Genomic DNA, 6,606 nt, shown 5'->3' with positions numbered 1-6,606 from the left:
GTGCGGAATGCATTTTTACATCAACGGATCGTGAACCGAATCCACAGTCCAGAGACGGTAGTGACCAAATTTCATCAAACCATACTTTACGGTGCTCTAAATTGAGTAACTTGTCGAAATTGGACATAAAAGACTAAAAGCTGACAACATTTTCTAACCAGAACTTTCAATTTTTATATTCCAATAGTAAATTCCATTTCAAAAGGAATATATTTGTAACATTAAGAATATTAAATACTGTATGTTTAATACAAAATCGAGATTTAAGATGCGAATTACTTTAAAACTAAAAATAATATACCAGCAAAATGGTTTAAGCTTTTTTATTGTAAGAGCCTCGTTCGCAGTATTTACTTACGTCATAAAACGTTTAAATACAATACGTGCACTGCATGGTTGTATATTATCATTCTTTTATTCACCCTTTTATTCTTGAGTTGTGAGAGTTGTGCCTGAGAGAGTTGCTGAAAATCAGTTGAGTTTGCCCTGTTTTGCTTACATTTGTATGTATACCTCACCGACCACAAACGTGAAGTGACTACTTGTGCGTGTTTTTTGCCGCTAAAACAAATTCAACGTTCGTATCTTCTGGAGAATAAACTGTCTCTACTTTTTTTTTATTTTTACTTAATACAAACTCCATATACACGCAGAGGGAGCCTATCAGTACACGTGTTCAAGCAAGATTAGGAAATACGCAGGTTGTTGACAGTGTATAGCGACTTCACAGAATAGCCAGTACATTAATTAAATAGCGTTAATTTTAAGATTAACGTAATTAGAAGTTAAATCGAGAGAGAAAGGAAAGAAATGGATCAGAAATTGAAGATTCATAGTTGGTGTTTTTATTTCTAATCTGTGAGTAATGATGACAAAATCTAATTCAAAAATCCAAAAGTTGTGAAAAATTGAATATTCCTAGATGGGGTTTTTATTTCCAACCTTTAATTAATGTTGATTCAAAAATCTGAAATTAGGAGAAAAATTATTGTTTGGAACTCAGGATTTCCAAAGAACCTTCAGTAAAGAGAAGTGTAAGCAGCAAAGGATTACTCGGTTTTCTATGAATTATTTTGGACTTACATTAATATACATTTTTGAAACGCAGGTGTAGTATTAGAAGAAGTATAAAATGTAATGCAGTTAGGTAATTTTATGAATGAAGTGATATTCGACTATACTATAAACAGCTTATTACTTCTTAATTCTAGACAGCTAATGCGGAAACCGTCGTGTAGCTTTCACGAAATTCGACAAACAAAGAAAAATAATGCAGTGCTTTATCAGAAATTCATTTTAAAAGTAATTCGATTAAGTAAGTGTACAGTGTAATTTATGCTCTACGTAGCAAGCAACAAACTTTCATTTGTTGAAATCATTACAACAATAGCGGCTGTAATATTTTTTTCACGTTATCAGCATGATGCTTTGCATGTGCCTGAACACATAGAACATTACGACTTCAAACAAAGCCCACATGATAATCGTTTCTGGTACTTGATACAGCTTTCTATAGATTTATAATGAAAATCAATCCATTTTACTCATTCGGATTCTTATGAGTACAATATCAAAATAATTAAGATCCAATTCGGATTCTTATGAGTACGATATCAAAATAATTAAGATCCAATTCTGATTCTTATGAGTACGATATCAAAATAATTAAGATCCAATTCAGATTCTTGTGAGTACGATATCAAAATAATTAAGAACCAATTCAGATTCTTATGAGTACGATATCAAAATAATTATTTCAGATTCTTATGAGTACGATATCAAAATAATTATTTCAGATTCTTATGAGTACAATATCAAAATAATTATTTCAGATTCTTATGAGTACAGTATCAAAATAATTATTTCAGATTCTTATGAGTACGATATCAAAATATTTATGATCCAATTCAGATTCTTATGAGTACAATATCAAAATAATTAAGATACAATTCAGATTCTTATGAGTACGATATCAAAATATTTATGATCCAATTCAGATTCTTATGAGTACAATATCAAAATAATTAAGATACAATTCAGATTCTTATGAGTACAATATCAAAATAAATAAAGTCCAACTACAAAAAGTAAGAGCATAAGCTTTAAGTATCCAAAGTATCTGTTTACAGCTTTTTGCATGAAAAGCAAAACGTTGGGTATTAATAAATTTATTAGTTTGGTATTTCGGAGCATACTCAAGAATTGATTCTAAACCTGTACATAATAACCTAATTTAAGAAAAACTCGAATGATAACATAATTTGCTTTATTTTATCAAGTTTATGCTGGCATTTTTTATATTTAATTCAAATAAAATGTTAAGAAATTTTACATTCAATACCCGTACTATATTCAGAAAGTTAGTTCGTACTTCAGTGTGCGTGTGTGTTTTTTTTTACTTATAATTTTCTAAGTGGCCTGGTAAGAGAGGTAAATACTTTGAAATAAAAGGAAAAATGACATTACGAGAAACTTGAATGTCATCGAGCTAAATTCTGCCATTTTTTTTCGGTGTTTTGCTGTCCGTTTCTCGATAATTTTTCCTTACAGAAGTAATTTATGTGAGTTAAGGCCTAATAATTCTGAAGTCTGAAATATAATAATCGAAACAAAAAAAACGTGAAAAGCAAAGAGACAAGTTTTTTGACTGTAGAAGAAGAAATTCCACAATATTGTGATTGTAGATACTATTTTATGTAAAAATCTATCGAAATGTTAGACGTCAGACTACGAAGTGGCTCTTGAGAGAGACTGTTTTTCAGAAATATTAAACTGAATAACTTATAACATCATTTCGAGGAAGTTTTGGGTCAGAGATAAGTTTACGGACGTACAACGTTACAATTTGGGGTAGATTCCCTGCGGTGAACAGAATGCAGAAAGTGTATTGTGTAGCTTTGCACAAAGAAAAGAACAACATTAAGGAGTTTTTTTTTTATTTTGTTACCCGAACTATTCGTTTCATTCGAGAAAGATACAACATGTGCGCCTAGAAGTGAAAAACTGTTTATATATTTTTTTGATTGAATTTCGTTTATTTTAGTGTTCAATATGTTACGCTTTATGGTTTCACTTAGATCCTGTATATTGTACACTTTTGCTTGTTTTTGGTTTTATTTATTTTTTATTTTATGCAAACGATCCTTGCCTTGCATCCAAGAATCGAATCTTTGTTTGTTTGTAAATGTGTACTAGCTATTACGTAGAACCGCCTACCATACTAAGAATCTTGATTAATTCCACGTGGTGTTTAGCTTTCACATATAAAGTACGATTACCTGCTTAGTTTAAAGAAAAATATGTATTAACGCTTTAGCCATATGTTTTTGAAGGTCATACGTGAAACTTTCTATGTGCGCAATATATATATAGTTTAAGTATTTCAATTTTAAAAACTCTCTAAGGAAACAGTCATACTTTGATGCAACTGACCATAATTCTTACAACCAGTGTTTTTAATTCAGGCAACTTTAAGGCTAGGCCTTTAACAGTCACGTCTGAACATGTATATATGAAACTGCACAAAATGTTTCAAACAATGAGCACATTTACAACTATATTAAGTGAATAAGATTAACCAATCTTCCTGTATAGAGTTACCTTCTGCTAAATTTTAGTTGATAGAATAAGACTTGTATTAGTAAATCTCAAGTGAGCGTAATGAAAATGGTACACTTCCTGAAGTAAAGTAACCTTGGTACATAATGTACTATGTTGTTTATGTTATTAGAAAAACAGAATATGGTCTACAAATATCACTGTTTAAAAGGTATTTAAGTTGGCTTATATCAAATGAAGTTAATGAATACTTCATATTAAATGGCTTTTACACACCCATTTGATACAATAAACCTTGTTTTTTTTTATCATTGTAAAAGGGATTGTTTGGAAAATAAATATTTAAATATCTTAATTAATATTCCTTCAGAAGCCTCGTGTCACAATGTAAGGTTAAAATATACATAATTATTATTAAACTATGTTCTAGTACTTACAAACTACTTCCACAACTGTTATTACCCTTCTATAGTGCAGGTATTCGGAGAACAGTACTTCTAATAAATAATTCAACACATCATTCGTTCATCATTTTCTGTAGGTGCCTTTCACATCAGGTTTCGTACGAGCAAAGCATCAGCGCTTGATCAACATGTTGTGCTTCAAATTAGCTCATGTAATCGACTGACCACGAAAAGTCAAACTGGAGTTCCAATAGTCTTCACGAAAAATGAATAAAAGAGTAGTGACACAGCGGTATGTCTGCGGACTTACAACGCTAGAATCCGGGTTTTGATACCCGTGGTGGGCAGAGCACAGATAGCCCATTGTGTAGCTTTGTGCTTAATTACAAAAAACATCTATAACCCTTTACTTTACTGTAGGAAATATCCTTTTGTTTACAATTAAGATTATTAACTACAGTTGGATACGTTTAATTTACTTTATTTTAAGTATTCTCAAGGCAAGTATCTGATTTTATATATATTATGTTGTTTCGAAGACTTTAGTATTAGATGGGAGTAATGAGAATGTTTACCCATTAACTAGGTTTAAATATGTTTCAAACCTAATAGACTAAAGCCTGTTCCATGTTTTAGTTACTTTTGTCCTTTTCTTCAATCATTACGAGCAATTTTGTTTCAATAATAACAATTACTTTGAAATAATTCCAAACTAACAAAAAAGGAAATAAATATAACATAAAAGTTATAAAAAAAAACAAGATAAATTATTACTGCATATGTCTTATGCTAAGTCTTTTCCCATAGCCTGGGCTTAGCTATTTTCTAAAACCCACTTCGTTTAAAACAACAAATACCAGGTCTTTAATCGAAGTATTTTTCAGACGTTGAAACTTCGACCCAACTTAAATAAAAATAAAAAAGATCTATAAATTTAAGCTGCCATTTTTGAAGATAAACTTCTTTGTTGAAATCACAAGGCCAAAAGAAAGGAATGGCATTTTTAATTTTTAACTTAGGCATGTGAACTGATTTAAAACTAGCCTCTCATACTCTTATAATAATCAAATGCAATGAACTCAATCAAACATAAGGATTCATCATTTACTTTATCGTGATTTATTCACAACTAATTAAATAAAAGTTTAATCTCTATCATATTACTACTGTTGCCTATGTTAATTACGATTTAACCTGTGCCCAATACCAACAAAAGGTGAATTATTTCTCACCATTCTTATTGGGCTTGGCGTAACTTAGCGATTAGAATGCCGAACTGTTAATCAAAAGATCAAAGTTCCGAACGGGATGCAGCTGAACATACTCCGTTCATTCAGCTCTAGGGACGTATTAAAATGGTATTATTCGACTCAAAGAGCAAGGAAAAACGTTTTTGACCTTTGGAGCTACTGACCAGCTGCTACCTTTCTTTAGGGTTTGACACGACCTGTTGGTTAGGGCGCTCGACTCTCATCGTTCACGTCATGAGATCAAAACCTGTCACCGAACATGCTCGTCTTTTAACTGTGGGGCATTATTATGTGATGGTCAATCCCAATGTTCACTGGTAAAGACCAGCCCAAGAGTAAGCGGTGTTGACTACCTGCCGTCCCTTTAGTCTATCACATCAAAATTAGGATAGCCCTCGAGTAGCTTTGCGTGAAATTCAACAAATAATCAAAACTCTCCTATTTTGGGTATTTTATATCTGTTGGCTCTTGAACTGGCTGTGTAGCTCAGGTTGATGATTTCAATAACATTTCCAATTTTGCCCAAGCACATTTCAAATATTGTTTTAAACTGACGAAAATAGTGTTAGGTTGTTAGGACGCTCGACTCTCAATTCCCGTAATCGAACATGCTCGACCTTTCAGCCGTGAGGGCGTTATAATGTGACGGTCAACCCCAGTGTTCGTTGATAAAGAGTAGCCCAAGAGTTATCGGTGGGTGGTGTTAACCGGCTACCTTCCGTCTAGTCTATCACTGCTAAATTAGGGACGGATAGCGCAGATTTCCCTCGAGGAGTGTTACGTGGAATTCAAAAGAATCCAAACGTGTTTTGGTTTTATTTCTCTATGCTGTTGTTCTTTTTGCAATAATTTTAAAACGAAGAAATAATAATATTTTTTATTTCATTTAAGAAACAATATGCATGCAAGAAAATAATTATTTTCTACTTCTAAGGTTCACTTGATGGGTTGGAAAAAATTTTGGACTTACAATGCTAAAATTCGGGGCTCGATTCCCCTCGGTGGACAGACCGCAGATAGCGTAATGTATAGCTTTGCGTTAAAAAATATTCTAAAGGTATCTGCATTCTTAAAAAGTTCAAACCACGAACAATTATAAATAAATGTTTTCGTAATATACCATATTTTTCGGAATATAAGATGCACCGATGTATAAGACGCACCCTTATTTTGAAGACACAAAAAGCTACAGTCGCATTTGAAAGATTGTTATTGACCAAAAATTCAATTTGATACTTTAAAATTTCGTATATATTTTTCTAAACACAAAAGAGCTCAAAACATCAAATTAAGAAAATATCGTAAATCAAAAAAAGGTTTACTGTTATTTAGTTTGGTTCAAAACCTACAAAATCTTCATTGCTTTCACTGTAATTTATTGTTTTATTATTTAG

The sequence above is a fragment of the Limulus polyphemus genome, unplaced genomic scaffold, assembly GCF_000517525.1.
Source record: "Limulus polyphemus unplaced genomic scaffold, Limulus_polyphemus-2.1.2 Scaffold414, whole genome shotgun sequence".
NCBI lineage: Eukaryota > Metazoa > Arthropoda > Merostomata > Xiphosura > Limulidae > Limulus > Limulus polyphemus.
This window is presented reverse-complemented; position numbering follows the sequence as displayed.